The sequence below is a fragment of the Ambystoma mexicanum genome, chromosome 3q (genome assembly GCF_040938575.1).
Source record: "Ambystoma mexicanum isolate Mex_15411 chromosome 3q, UKY_AmexF1_1, whole genome shotgun sequence".
Lineage (NCBI taxonomy): Eukaryota > Metazoa > Chordata > Amphibia > Caudata > Ambystomatidae > Ambystoma > Ambystoma mexicanum.
Window position 1 is genome coordinate 735,097,362 of NC_090926.1, and position 16,457 is coordinate 735,113,818.

Genomic DNA, 16,457 nt, shown 5'->3' on the forward strand with positions numbered 1-16,457 from the left:
CCCGTGCCCTCAGGTGCCCAGATCTCTCTACAGCTGTCATCCCGAATCTTCTATTCTCTCCCGTGCCCTCAGGTCCCCAGATTCCTCTACAGCTGACATCCTGAATCTTCTAGTCACTCCCGTCCCCTCAGGTGCCCTAATCCCTCTATTGCTGTCATCCCAAATCTTCTATTCTCTCCCGTGCCCTCAGGTCCCCAGATCCCTCTACAGCTGTCATTCTGAATCTTCTATTCTCTCCCGTGCCCTCAGGTGCCCAGATCTCTCTACAGCTGTCATCCCAAATCTTCTATTCTCTCCCGTGCCCTCAGGTCCCCAGATCCCTCTATAGCTGCCATCCCAAATCTTCTATTCTCTCCTGTGCCCTCAGGTCCCCAGATCCCTCCACAGCTGTCATCCCGAATCTTCTATTCTCTCCCGTGCCCTCAGGTCCCCTAATCCCTCTACATCTGTCATTCCGAATCTTCTATTCTCTCCGAGGCCCTCAGGTGCCCAGGTCCTCTACAGCTGTCATCTACTATCTATTTATCTGTATTCTTGTATTGCGCCACTAACCCATAGGCCTCAGGGCGCACACAAAAGGAGGAAAAGAGACAGACAACAAAAAACAATGTCAGACAGGGAAAACAAAGAGACATGGAGACTAGGTGAAACCAAACCTCACAAAGACCAGCAGAGTGAAGAAAAGATAGCGGAAGACTGATTTCAATACCGAGAGGGCTATGCTAAAAAGACAGAAGAGACCTATCCTTTGTCAAACAGGAAGGTCTTCAATTGCTTTTTGAAGATAGGCAGAGACTCACTATTAGTAAGGTATTTAGGGAGTGCATTCCAGAGAGCCGGGGTCCAAGAGTCAAAGCTAATACCCCCAAATCTTTTCAAGATAGATGGGGGCTGAACCAAGACAGTGTTGCTACTTGAGCGCAAGGAACGGGTGACAGGTTTCTTTTTGATCCTAGTAGCGAGGTAGGATGGAGCTTGACCATGAAGGCATTTAAACACAGTAGTAAGGCCTTTGTGGTGTAAGCGCTGTTTCACAGGAAGCCAATGAAGGCTGCGCCTGGCGTCAGAAACGTGCATGTTGCGCTTAAGGCCCAATACAGCGCGTGCTGCATTATTTTGTATAATCTGCAAAGTTTTAATGTTGGCCTGGGAGGTACCGATCAATAGACTGTTACAATAATCCAGCTTGCAGTTTACAATGGCGGCTGCAATCACAGCAAGGTTCTCTTTAGACAGATAGGGACGAATCTGCCATAGAAGCTGAATATAATAATGACACGAGGATTTGAGGTAATTAGCCTGACGGGTGAAGGATATCTGCGGGTCAAAGTAAACTCCCAAGGTCTTTACGGACTTAGATACAGGAATTATATGTTGACCAATCAGAAAGTTGTCATATTTTGTGTCAAGTTTCTTCAGTTTTTTCTGGGTACCTAAAATCAACAGCTCTGTTTTTGCATTGTTGAGGGCCAGTGAGTTTAATGCCATCCACTTCTGGATTTCAGTGAAGATGGAGTTAATATACTCTACATCTTTTAGATACTCACCAGTGAGTTTAATAACAACCTGCCTGTCGTCAGCGTAATTGGCAAAATAAATGCCTAGGGCTGACAAAAGAGCGCAGAGATCTTGAATCTTTTATTCTCGTGCGTGCCCTCAAGGACTCAAATCTCTCTCCTGCTGTCATTCTAGATCTTCTGTCCTCTTTCTGTGTCCTCAGTGGCCCCTTAACCCTCTCCCACTGTCATTATGGATCTTCTTCCATCCTCTCCTTGTACCCTTAGGGCCTTCCTGTGCAATGAGTGACCCCTAAACCTTCTCCTATTGTCATCCTGTATCATCCTGTATCTTCTTGATCCCCAACCCCTGAACCGTCTCCCACTGTCATCCTGGATCTTCTATTCTCTCCGAGTGCCCTCAGTGGCCCCTGAACCCTCTCCCATTGTCAGCCTGTATCTTCTTATATCCTCTCCCCTTGACCCCAGCCCCTGAACAATCTGCAATCTCTATACTGAATCTTCTGTTCTCTTCCTGTGCCCACTCACTTGCTTCATAGTTTGGCAGTGGCCTAATGGGCATTTAATTTGTAGTGTTGATATCAGGGGTCAAACCCTAAAAATAAAAGTGAGGGACTCATTAACATACCAATTGAATGTGGTGTCAACAGAGATTAGCATATCAAGGTGCCCTCTGAAAAACGTGGCAGGACTTTTGAAAAACATGGGGGACTCTGTCCACCCGCGTGCACCCTCCACTTGACCCCTGGTGCACATAAAACATAATTCACAAAAGAACCTCCCACTGCCACCAACAAATCCTAACATCGCCCCCTGCAAACCTTCACCTAGTCCGAATAGAGTACTGCTTAGCTCACAACGTATGTGAGCATAGCCGCCCAACAGACCCTCACAAGTTCACAACACTGTCACCTGATGATTATAATAGCCTCCAAATGATATGTCTGTTCCTTCACGGTTGCCTCATCGTATTCATCCTCAATGTTCTGACGCAGACTTAGAACTTTAGTTGTCAAGAAGTAACCTGTTTATTTTTTGCTCCTTCCCCCTCTAGGCTGCCCACAATTTTGATCAACACCCAGAGGCAATTTTGTACCCATTGTACTCTAAATTCACACTACATTGCGCATGCCAGAATCAAAACAAAAAGGTGATGGCTGGAAAGTTTTTAATTAATCATAACCACTGGCATAGCTCTGGGCAACCCTCCAGTTCATTGTTTTTCAGCCTGCCAAGCCATTACAGAAGGGGAAAAACCATACACAAATCAGGCTTGGTCCTTCCCAAAAAGGGGCAGTCTAGCCCGAACTGCTAGGTCACATCCCTTCTGCACGAGACCACTAGTATCCCCAGACATGTTTCCACCTTGTTGGACATCATCAGTGAGGAGTAGCTTGGGGAAAGGCCATATCCAAATCAGGACCAAGCCTGATTTGCATATGGTCTTTCCCTTGCTGTAATGGCTTGGCAGGCGAAGAACGATGGCCTGGAGGGTTGCCCAGAGCACTGCCAATGATTAAGATTCATTATAATCCTTCTAGCCATCACCTCTTTGTTTTGGCATGGCAGATACAGACACATCATGAGTATGCCCCGTTCCATTCAGTCGAGACTAGGATTTATTTCTCTGCGCTTAGTAGATATCGCCATCTGTAAAAAAAGAAAAATGAGATTTTGCAGTGTCTTGACAAAACGTTTACCGCCTTCTTTGTAGCAAACCATCGACTGTCAAACGTGTTGGCAGTGTAGAAGAGGATGATGTGTCTATGTTGGTTAGTTTGGTGGCCAATTTTGAAGTGAATCGTCTAGGTATTCGGGCCCTAGCCCCATCTGTGATCTAAATTACATTCAAATGTCTGTCTCCGCCTAGTCGGGCTCATCCTTTCTGTGTCTAGGCCCTGTGTAGCCTAACTGGACGCCAGCTCTAGGGATTGGGGGATAGTTGCTTCTCACATAAAGTGCACCCTTCGTGAACTCATGCGGGCGCCCTCAGCACCGCCTTCCCCCTCAGATGGTCTACTTTTGACTGTGTGAAGGAAGCGTGCACTGGTCTCTCACAGGAATGTTTAAATCTGGATGTAACCGGATGACACGCGTGGGGCATGTTGAAATGATGGGCGTGTCCTTACTAGGCCATTTGGGACATGCACTAGGGGAAACAGATTCTGGGGCGCTGCGCTCCACAGGTTGGGCCCCCCAGCTCTGGGGATCGCATTGATCTTGCAGCTCCTATGCCACCAATGTTTTTTTGTTTATTTATTTGATAATGCGCACCAAACCCATGGGCAGCCGGGCGCAGCGGTACAAGAATACTCGAAGCTTAGTTACTGTGTTACATGGTTGGTACGTGGTCTTGAGATCCCTCAAAAGCGCGTTCTCTCCAAACGTTGAGTACTGGATCCCTGACTCAAGCGTCCTTGCGACTCAGGAGAAACCACTTTGTAGGGCGGGACAGTCGCTACAGAAAGCCCGGTTTGGAGTCATTGTTTCGAGGCTCATGCATGGGATAGGAGTGGCAGTTTTCTAATGGCGATGTGTATGCCACTGTATCCGTTTGAATAATCCCAGATAAACAGTTTTAAAAAAATTGGGGCAATAATAGAAATAGGTTTTAATGGGCATTTGTACCTCATTTAAATTGCCTATCTCTTTTTTTCTAGATACAGACACTCCAAAAGTTACTCCATTTTTCTTTTGGAAATTGGTGTCTGACCCTCTTCTTTTGCGCATGACAGTGGCGGTCTGCATCCATGGTAACCAACACAGTTGTAAAGCTGTTTCTTGTTGGTTTATGCAGCGTATTTCGATGCAATTGACTAGTACTAGTTTTCCTGCAGATGCGTAACACTGCCAGGGTTTGGTCTGTGAGTTGCCACAGCAGGACATTTCCTACAGAAAACCCCACACTTCAGATTTTATGAGCTGCCACTTTAACACATGCACAAGCAATGCTCGCCCAAAACCGGCAATTCCACCTCTTCGCTTTGGTTAACGCTTTGCTCTTGTTTTGCATTGCCGTGTTGCTCTGCCGCCTGCCACCGCACACAGGTGCTGCGCATCGGAAACTACCGAGCACTGCCAGCATTTGTGGCAACGCCCTCCAGTTTCACTTCGCTTTTTACTGAAAACGCTGCGGAGCCTGAACACGTTTCCTGCACACATTCATAAGCCGTGAAAATGGCTCTAAAACAGGCCGTTATTCACGAAAACCTGAGGGAGTCCCAACGACTTCCAGGTCATCATTGAAGTAAGGTTAATGGTGTTACTTGCAGACATGAAAATATGGCTCATAAATAATCGCACAGCACCTTAATACAGGCCAGACAGAAGATGTCTGGGGGCCCTTTTCAACATGATGGTTGCCCCACCTTGCTTAGAGCAGAAAACAGCTTGAAGCACCCATGGGGTGCATACATTTTAATGGAGGCAAAGAAATACAGCTGGGAGTTAATAGCCACCGATTATCACGAGATGGCGGCCAACAGGGAGCTGTAACACTAAATGCCCACAAAAAGCTCTAAATTCTTCTTTGTCAGCAAGAGAGGCATTTGGTCTATGGACTGGCCAGGCAAGGCCACTCCATGGGTCCTCAGTCTGCCTGGCAGTTTACCATCTAAACGCTTGTGTACAGGCGCGGTATTAACGACATATCATATCATGTAACTTTTGCAAACAATATCAGATTTGCTAATTTTTCTCATCAATGTTCTTTATATAATCTGCGAAATGAACGAGAATTGGTTTCCTTGCTAATATGACCTTTCCGTAATGCTGCTTGATGTGGAAGGAGGCCCCAATACAGCACACCTGCTACGTCCCTCAGGACTGTAGTCATTCCTAGAGAGGACTGTTCGATCCAAGAGGATTGATCACAAATGTAATTCACCAAACGAGGATGTTTCAAATCAGTTGAAAGAACAGTCTTGTATTTGTGGTTTTGCATGGAGCAAACCTAGCTAGTAAATCATAGAGCACTGTACATGTCATTAAGGGTAACAGAGGTAAGGAGGGAAGAGTTACATTGTGTGGCATGGGATATCCCAGCCATGGGGGTGGGTTGTGATGCAGGACCGCAAAGAGCCTAGGTAGGGACTGAAGAGGAAGGTTTTGAGTTCCTTCCTGGCCTACTACAGCACTAGCGTGGTACTGATTGCTGCCAGGACGGTGTTGCACTTGGCAGGGGCATAGCAAGCGAAGGCCCGTTTCCTGGCTTTTTCCTTGCATGCCAGGTTATTTTTGAGCCTAGCAATGGCCTGGCTCATGGCAGAGGGTGGCCCATCTGTGCTACAGAGTTTTGCAGCTAGGAAGGCTGGTGTGCAAGCAGTGGTTGCCTGATAGGTAATGCAGACCTCCTTAAAGAATATTCTGTCTGGGATGGAAATCTAGGGATAGGTGAAATGTGGTTGAAGATCGTGTTTCCTGTAATGAGTCATGCCAGGGTACCAGTGAGGAGGGCATTTGCCCCATTAATGTGGGAGACTACCAGGGCCTAAACTGTGGTAATGAGGTCCTTTGGGGGTAAGAAGGATTGTATTCTCCGAAGGAGGGTTAGCTGTACCAAGCTGTTTTTATATCTGTGGCATAACACAAAATGTAGGCCCCCCCTGCTATCTATGCTAGTCCCCCCAACCCCTACAATCAGCAATACGCATGATGATGATGCTTCTGCAGAAACACGCTGTGCACTGCACTAGGCTAAAGATATACGTATGTATATTTTTTCATCAAACCTTAAATCTTTCAGCTAGCGTAGAAACAAGGGGGCTGTGCCTGGCTCCGGGCACGCAAATTTACTAGTCAACTCTGTGAATGACCAGTAATACAATATGACATGATATTTTATTTATATTGTGCCCATACACAAGTCTTCCAAGGCGCGACGAGGCAAGGTACCCTTTTGTGGGTACAAGGGAGGACAAAAACAACGATCTTACTAGGCACAGTGACATTGAGAATGCGTACGTGCAGGGAAGGGGGAAGTGCAAGGGGCAGGGGAGGAGTGGAAAGTGCTGAACATGTGATCAAACCAGCAACAGGTAGTGCGGCCAGCCGGTGGCAAGTGCAAGAATAAGGCGCAGACAACAGATATCTAATAAGTGCAGGAAGGGGACTGTAGGGTTGCAGATACAGACCCAAGTGCAAGGGTTGGCAGGGGGCAGTGCGGGTATGCGGCTGGGTGATCAGAGATTTGAGCCTGAAATCAGAGGGTATCCAAGTGTGCAGTGCCAACACAGACAGATCAGCAGGGCAGAGGAATAGAGAAGGCAGAAGCAAAGAGAAAAGTCTTGAGGTGCTTCCAGAACCGAAGATGGTTCTCCTCAAGTTTCAGAGAGCCAGGGAGGCTGTTCTAGAGGGAGGCCCCAGTCAAAGAATGATATCTTCGCCCAACTCATTGTTTGGAGAAGCGACTGAACCTGAGGGAGGTGGAGGAGCGAAGAGCATGAATAGGAAGGTATTTCCGAAGAGAGAGTTGAAGGTATTGCGGATCCATGCCGCAGAAGGCCTTGTAGACAATTCAGAGGGTCTTGAACTTAATCCTCGAGGCCACTGGGAGCCTATGCAGAGATTTCAGTGAGAGATACGATCCCTGGGATTGAGGCCAATTACAAGTCGTGCAGTCCTGTTCTGGATGAGTTGCATTGGGCGGAGAGTGGAAGCAAGCAGATTTAGAAAGAGGCTGTTGCAATAATCCAGCCTAGAGAGAACCAGAGCTCTGGAGACAGTGATCTTCTGGGGGAAGGATACCTCTGAGGAGGTGCAGTTGGTAGTTTGACTTCTTAGAGACGTCAGAGATGTGTGGAGAAAAGGAAAGCGTGGAGTCAAAGATGACCCCGTGGTTGTTAGCCTCACATGTGGGAGCAGGGAGAGGGCCAAGGGAGGCCGGCCAGAGAGTGACAGGAACGGAAGATGCAGGAGTGCCGATGAGGAGGATCTCAGTCTTACTGGCATTAAGGCAGAGGTCGTTGGCGGCACACCACTCCTGGCTTGCAGACAGACAGTCAGAGATGAGAGAGGGAGAAGAGGCAGCAGAGGGGAGCCTGAAAACGAGCTGAGTGTCATCCGCATAGCACTGAACATTTGAGCAGAGAGCAGAAATGCGGTGGGCGAGGGGTGTCAGGTATTGGTTGAAAAGCCAGGGAGAGAGATTAGATCCTTGGGGAAGACCCCGGGTGGAGAGTGATATAGAGGCAAGGAAGTACCCAAGTTAGACCTGGGACGGTCAGTTGGAGAGGAAGGGGGGTCAGTCAGGCCAGGGCCTGATCAGTGATACCCAGGTTATCACGGAGGCGGTTGAACAGGATGGCATGGTTGACCGGGTCAAAGGCAGAAGAGAGATCGAGTAGGATGAGGACAGAGGGGAGATTAGAATCAAGATTGGAGAGCAGATCTTCACGGACGACAGGAGAGCAGTTTCTGTGCTTCTGGCTGCTCTGAAGCCAGACTGGTGGTCTTGGAGACAACCAACAGAATCAGTGTGAAGATTAAGCTGGGGGATGGCCAGCTTTTACACGCAATAATGGTTTCAAAAGAAAACATGTTAATGCTGGCTCTGCCAGTATCTCCATGTTTCAACATTCTCTTGTTGACTTTGCCCTTCCTGCCACAGGAAGAAAATATCGTATTTCTGGCTGCACAAATGCTTGCTCAACTTCTGCGCCACCATGTTATAATACTTGTCATGTTCACTTTGCCCTCAATGCCCATAAAACATGCAATGCTACAGTAAGGAAACATTTCCTTGTTTGGCTGCTCAAACTCTTCCACCAACCATGTAAGAATATTCATCATGTTGACTTTGCCTTTAACACTAGTAAAACATGCAATGCCACAGTAAGGAAATATTTACTTTCTGACTGCATAAGTGCCCCCGGCCTTCCCATGTACAAACACACATCACATTGGCCTTTCCCCTTATGTGAGTTAGAAATGCTATGCCATGGTAAATGCCCAGTTTGCCTGCCCCCTTGTGCTACAAATCCACCACCTCAAACCCTCCTCCATGTAATAACCTTCATAAAGTTGGCTTTGCCCAAAAAATGCCAGTAAGACCTGTAAGAAATTACCCATGTTTCAATGCCCTTTTCCTGGGCCCCAACCTTGCACACACGCGTTCCTACCCATTTACACTCACCAGTCACTCATCCAGCGGCGGCTGGTGAATATTGTAATTGAAGGAATCGTAAACATTTCCCATAAAATGCCAGAGTGACCGAGTGTAGCTAGGTAGCCCCAACTAACCAAAGGGGATTTTGGGGTGTTCCCACCACCATGTCTTCCCTGAGAAATTTTTTGAATAATCGGTTAAAATGGTACATTACACAGCACAGTTTCTGTGAAAAATTGGGTAAAAAGCCAAACAGTTTGCAATTGGTTTTGTAGGTTAACTCCAATCCAAAAATCCAGTAGATGCAAGTCACCAACAGTCCATAAGAGCATTTGACAATGCATTTTCATGATGCACGTTCCCACAATATATGCCAATATAAAAACATTTTCATGCTTGCTGTATCCATACATTTCCATTCTGGCCACACCAATATATGCCAGTATTCACATATAAGAACAAACTCATGTTTGCTATGCGCATAATGTCAGTAATGATACTATAAAAAACATATCCATGTTCGCTCTGTCAATATATGGCAGTATCCCCACTTAAGGGCATACTCATTTTGGCTTTGCCATTAAAAAAAGCAATGCCACAATAAGAACACATGTCCAAACTGGCTGCACAACATAGGCCTGTCTAACACTTATCATGTTTGATTTACCCTTGATGATGTCCAGTAGAAAATGTCAGCACCCAAATGCCAGTCTAACCACATAATAACACATCATGCTTGCTTTATCATGGATGCTCATTATAAATGGCTCTTTAGTGCACATAATCACCCGCCACCCCACTCCCTCCCACCAGTCGGCTCACACTCCCAATTCCCACCCACCAAAAACTGTTTCTTTTCCCAGCATTAAACAAAAGTATGCACACATTCACTCACTCATTTACATACACCATTCACTTACTCATATGCACCTGCACCCCAGCTTTTCATCAGGTATCCTATGATAGAATGGCTTTGAGAATACACTGCTTGCTGAACAAAAACAGACAGGAAGAATCAAGAAAATGGGGATTTCATTAACTTGGTAATGACCACTCCATAACCCGGGGGAAAGAACACCCAAGGACGGCGCAAGCCATGCAAACCCAAGATCACCTGGAGAGGAGAGAATAAGGCAAATGAAGGGTTAAAATGGTGCATTTTACAGCACACTCTATTGAAAAACTGTGTTAAAAGTGACACAGTTTCTAATTGCTTTTGTTGGGTAACTCATGAAAATATGCAATGCAAATAAGTCACGAGCAGTGCAGAGGAGTATTTTCCAAAATATTTTCATGCTGCCTTTTCCCACTATATATACACGCCAGTATAAAAAAACATTATCCTGATGGCTATACCCATATATTTCAGTGATGGCTGTACCAATATATGCTAGCATTACCATCTCAGAACAGAGTCATGTTTGATTTGCGCATAAAGCTAGTAATGATACTGTAAGAAAACATGTCCATGTTGGCGCTGCCAAAATACCTAATTATCCCTATATAACAATATACTCCTGCTGACCAGTAAAAAGACCATGCTGCAATTAGAAAACATGTCAAGACTGGTTGCACCAATTGAAGACAGTTTCACAGCATAAGAGCACTCAGCATACCAGCTTCACCCTTGATGCCAGTAAAAAATGCAAAGCCACATCAGAAAATATCTTCAGACTGGTTGTGTCAAAGAAGGCCAGTGTAGCAGCATAATAACACTTAGCATGTTTGCTTTACTACAGATGTCCATTAGAGTGCCATGCCACAGTAAAGAATATATCCAGACTGGCCCACCATCGTAGGCCAGTCTTGTCAACAAAAAACAAAATGGACATCAAGAGTAAAGGAAACATGAATTATGTCGGCTTTCCTCTTGATGCCCATTAAAACATGCTATACCATCACAGTAAGAAAATATATTCAGAGCGGCCCACCAACATAGGCCCAGTCTTCCATGCAAAAACAAACTGGGCATCAAGAGTAAAGCAAAATGTGAATCATGTTTGCATTATTCTTGATGACCATTAAGACATGCCATGCCACAGGATAAAAATATGTAGCGACTGGCCCACCAACATAGGCCAGTTTTGCCACATACAAACACAACGTGAATTGTGAGTAAAACAAACATGAATCATGTCTGCTTTGCTCTTGATGCCCATTAAAACATGCCATGCCACAGTATTGAAATATATATAGACCGGCCCCCAACATAGGCCAGTCTTGCCACATGATAACACTACATTTACTTTACTCTTGATGCCCATTAAATCATGCCATGCCAGAGTGAAAATATATCCAGACTGGCCCACCGATATAGGCCAGTCTTGCCATGCAACAACAAACTGGGCCTCAAGAGTAAAGCAAACATGAATCATGCTTTCTTTACTCTTGGTGCCATTTAAAACACGTCATGCCACAGTATCAAAATATATATATGGATTACCCCACCAACGTAGGCCAGTTGGTATCCGGTAATATTATCCCCATATATTTATATGGTTGCCATAAATAGGGTCACTGGGGAAAGGCAGTGGCAACTTTATATATGGTGACCATATATATATATAAATATATATATATATATATATATATAGGGTCAAGGGGGCAAGGGTCAAGTGGGTGTCCCCCAGTCCCCTTGAAGAAAAACAGGTTTTGGGGTTGCAGGGGTGTCCCACGCATGTTCAATGTGATAACGTCCCTGCAAGCCATGGCCATTTTCTGGCGACATTTTTGCAGGGACACTATCACATGGAACCAGCCAGTTTTGCCATGTAATAACAAACTGGGCATCATGAGTAGAGCAAGCCTGAATCATGCTTGAAATATATATAGACCGGCCCCCAACATAGGCCAGTCTTGCCACATGATAACACTACATTTACTTTACTCTTGATGCCCATTAAATCATGCCATGTCAGAGTGAAAATATATCCAGACTGGCCCACCGATATAGGCCAGTCTTGCCATGCAACAACAAACTGGGCCTCAAGAGTAAAGCAAACATGAATCATGCTTTCTTTACTCTTGGTGCCATTTAAAACACGTCATGCCACAGTATCAAAATATATATATGGATTACCCCACCAACGTAGGCCAGTTGGTATCCGGTAATATTATCCCCATATATTTATATGGTTGCCATACATAGGGTCACTGGGGAAAGGCAGTGGCAACTTTATATATGGTGACCATATATATATATAAATATATATATATATATATATAGGGTCAAGGGGGCAAGGGTCAAGTGGGTGTCCCCCCAGTCCCCTTGAAGAAAAACAGGTTTTGGGGTTGCAGGGGTGTCCCACGCATGTTCAATGTGATAACGTCCCTGCAAGCCATGGCCATTTTCTGGCGACATTTTTGCAGGGACATTATCACATGGAACCAGCCAGTTTTGCCCAAACTGGGCACCCAATACTCTTGATGTCCATTAAAAAACACCATGCCACAGTATCAAAATATATATGGATTGTCCCACCACCATAGGCCAGTTTTACCATGTAATAACTCTTATCATGTTTGCTGTACTGTTGATGGCAATGCAAACATGAAATGTCTTGTCCTTGAATACCCCCTCACCCTCACTGCGAGGGTGAGGGGGTATGCTAGGACATGTCATTGCAGCCTCACTCCCTCTGCACCTCCCGCCTCACAACAAGCACAATCAGAGGCAGGCCGCTCACCAGCACACACACAGGCATTCATACACATTAATTCATTCAGTTCTCTCATTCACATGTTCATTCATATAACCATTCACTTCTCCATTCACTCACGCACACATACAACAGACAACCTCGTTCACTCATGCAGATACAGATACAAACACTTGCATGCACTTGTAGATACATACATACAATACATTTTTTTTAATTCTCCTTACCTTCAGACCCAGTCAATATGCATTATTCCACATAGGCCTTCCGGCTCCCATGCAGCATTGACAGGAACCAGGAAGCAGAGAGAGCTTCCTGGTTCTTGAGAGCATGCTTGGGAGAGCCGGGGCACCTCTTAAACACCCACAGAGGCCTACATGTGCAGGGAGGCACGGGAGCACGCCATAGGCACATTTAGACCTGCAGTTCCCAAGCCTGCACCCCCCAGTGGGCCGTGCAAGGCTGAAGAAGCAAACAAAGCCCCAGCTTTGCAGAGTCCATTGAGCATGTGCAGTGTTGAACTTAAACTATCAAAGGGAAAACTGTTTCAAAAAGCATAGGGGTGCTTGGGGGCAACTTTACCTGGGCTGGCTTTAGCTCATCCATAATGGGTGACGTGACGCCAGCCCGCCCATCACTCATTATGGACGAGCTAATGCCAGGTGAAGGAGACATCTCTTTAAAAGGTAGGGTGGGCACCTAGCCTGCTGCAGAGAACAGCTGCAGACACCTGCCCACTTAAAGTACTTATCAGCCAGGGCTACTGCCAGCAGTGAAGAGATTGTTCACGTAATGAAAGCTGGATACTCAGTGGGGAAGTGGAAAACATTATTTAACATGGTGCGACTTCCTTTTGCTGACAGTAGTTTTTTCGATGGATTTATTACTGACAAAAATCCATTGAAAAAACACATGGAAAAATATCAGGTGTGGGTAAGGCTATAAAAGGAGAAGGGGTTGGGGTGGGGTTAAACAACATAGGTAAATCAGAGGATTGGGGGCACCCCCCAAATTTTCAAAAATAACATTTCAATAGTTTTTTGATGGATTCATTCCTGGGAGGACCACTATTCTTCTATCCCTGTGGCATGGAAGGGTCATAGGGCCTCATCAATGACAGGGTGGTATTCCAGTGGTAAATCTGCCAGAATATCACCCAATGCACTTACCGTTACCACCACTTGGTCCGGCGGTATTCCTGCCAGATTACAAGTGGCAGTGTAAATCCCCATTTTTTTTAGTGCTTTGGAGTCAATAGGACATTTTCGACACAAATACTGCACGGTAATTCCACCTCGGTAATTGCGCCGAAAATGGTGTATCTTCCAACTTTCCGCCCAATTCATAGTTGGGCGCTGTGGTAATGCGGCTGTAACGGTATTACCGTCACATTTTTACTGCACCGCCCAACTCGTGATGAGGCCTGTAGTGTGCATGGCATAGGAAAGGTGTGGGGATATGTTTCAGGCTCTCCTGAACTAAAATTAAAGTTAAAAAACAAACTGTTATAAAATACTTCATTTCGATTATCCACACATTCATTTGGGTGCAAACACACACACTGGCGCGTCTATTGCCGGCAACACCTGCACTGAAACAAAAGAGTGGCAATGGAACCTTAGAGCAGCATTCCCCCGGTATCCTTCATGGTGGATCCAGCAATGGGTTTCAGGTTACTGATTAGATCTGAATTCCTGCTGATCAACCAACCCCAGTCCTCGGTGGAAAAGCCTGTTCTCGCCTGTTGCGTACAGTGAGAACAGACCGACCGCTGCCATGGCCTTGGCGCTGGTCCTTGTCCCTGGCTCACCGCGGGAACGGTTATTAATCTGTACACCCTCAGCATAAACGGAAGCTGGGGGCGGTTCTGGGATTTGCGATGCCCTCTAGCCAGCGGTCGAAGTGTACTAAAAGAAGTAGTGCAACTGTTACCCGCTGGCCTGTCCCTGCTCTCCCATTGCCACGCCCCCTCCCACGCACCATACAAACCCCTAAACAAATGCACCTGCTCTTAAAGGTAACGTTTAGTGCAGTGCACTGAAGTGAAAGTTCCACCTTCCTCCTACACTTTTATGGGGCGTTTCTTTTTAAAATAAAAGTATAGGAACAGTAAAGCTTACTTTAAAAACATAGAGGAGCACCGCTCCCACCCACTTCGACCACTGCTTGCAGCAAGAGACTTGTGGTAGGTCAGGTGTAGGCTAATTTGCATATGGGCTGACATCAACAGATCAACAGAAAATAACATCACAGTGAGCGACACAAGTCTTTGTACTCAAGGACCTCATGGAAAGTTTACTACAAGAGGTTTCCATGAATAAACTAAGATCAAAGTTGCTTTAAAAAAAAAAAAATATATATATATATATATATATATATATATATATATATATATATAGTGCATTTGATTTGTAACACAAGCCTTTCACAATATACATACATTATATAAGTCAACATTAAAAAATAACATCAACAACAAAATGACAAAGTATCTCACTACAAATAAAAAATGCATAATAAAACAGTTCCAAAGATTTTCAGTAAAGAAAAAAAGGAAACTGTAAGTTAATAAGGTACAACAAGCCTCATAGGCATTAACCCATTTCAAACTAAGACAAAGGCAGAGGATTAAACTGGTTCTTGAGCTTCAGCCAGATGTGATATTCTGTAATCAGCCAGATGTGATATTCTGCAGCAGTAATTACTGGTGACTCAGCCTCATAGATTGCAGACCAAAGTTGGTCAGTAACGGGACTCGAGAAATGTTCATATGCTCTGCTATATTCCATAGCCAGGGACGAACAATCTGTCAGAGCGTCGCTAGCAGTTTCAACATAACCCCTGCAAAGGCGACATAGTCTAGCCACCCTTGGGGTACCACTCTAGGCACCAGTGCACTCCAATACAGGGAGAATGTTTACGTTATAAATCGGATCACAGATGGATTTCGTATTTAATTAAGTAACCACGTGGTAACGAGGTAAAATAGCCCTGGCTTGCAAACTGCCTATATTGTCTTTTCTGCGAGTCAAGAAACTTGCTAGAATTACAGCAAATCCTTTTGACCGCTAACCACGGCCGTCACAGCGCAGACCCTGTGAAACCATCTCTACTGTGGCAAGACAGATCAAGAAGCATTTCAAACGCGACTACACTCTCAACCAGAGAAATTGGAACAATGAGGCACACCCTTGGTATCCACCATCCCCCACTGACAGATCCAAACTGTCAGCAAGATAAAGTTCTCTTGATCGATTTAGACAGAAATTGCGAACGGTCACACCCAGGTGTGTTATCTTTCAACTTACGCAAAAAGACACAACCTCACTATGCAAAGGCAGCACCATATCCATCTCCTTAACATGTGTATTCACAGCGACTAAGCAGTATTAGCGGGCTTTAGCTTGGCATGCTCGACTGTAAGTCTGAGTAACAACACGTTAGAGGCGGCAGCCATTGAGATTTTTACCGGTAATTTGCACCTTGCCATTTTCCATAACGAGAGGAGAGAGGGGAGCCCTAATTCCAACATGAGTGCCTCCACAGGGGTGGCGCCAGGCAATCCCAATAGGGAATGCATTATCTTACCCTCAACATTCTCAAGCCAGCTCACATGTCTTGCAGGCAAAAACTGGAATGCATATAGAGGTCCAAGTACAACACCGTTACGGTAGACTTCTTGCATTGCTTCGATGGAATAAACCCCTCGCTATTGCCTGCCGTGTACCAATTGACTTTGGCAGTAGTATCTCAGCATAAAATGCAAGAGGGGAACTCCTTACTGGTAGGCCCAAATAATTATAGGTGCTCACCACCTCTAAGCGCTTGCCATCCATGCACCGGGGAAATACTGATCTACAGATCAACCTCCTTCCGACCACCTTCACTTTAGTTTTAAGCAAGTCAATTTTCAGCTTGTTGGATGGGGCATACGGGTATGGAGTATCTAATGAAGGCTGTAACCCTATGGGCGTTTGGTCCAGCAGAACCGTGTCATCGGCGTACGAGAGCCATATAATGCTCACGCCGCTGAAATCCAGTCGAAAATTACGAACAGTCTGCAAGGCCTCGTCCATTTTGGCAATGTAAGGATTGAAGAGGAGAGGTGCTAGCATGCAGCCTTGTTTTAGCCAGCACTGGCAGCAAACGATTTAGATGTGCTACCCTCGTGTGTCA

At 45.5% G+C, this 16,457-nt stretch overlaps 1 protein-coding gene across 1 annotated transcript in view; it reads left to right on the forward strand.

The window, feature by feature from the left end:
* ST6GALNAC2 (ST6 N-acetylgalactosaminide alpha-2,6-sialyltransferase 2) overlaps positions 1-16,457 on the forward strand; it is a 211,524-nt gene that overhangs the window by 39,481 nt on the left and 155,586 nt on the right. The gene's annotated exons all lie outside the window — the stretch shown is intronic.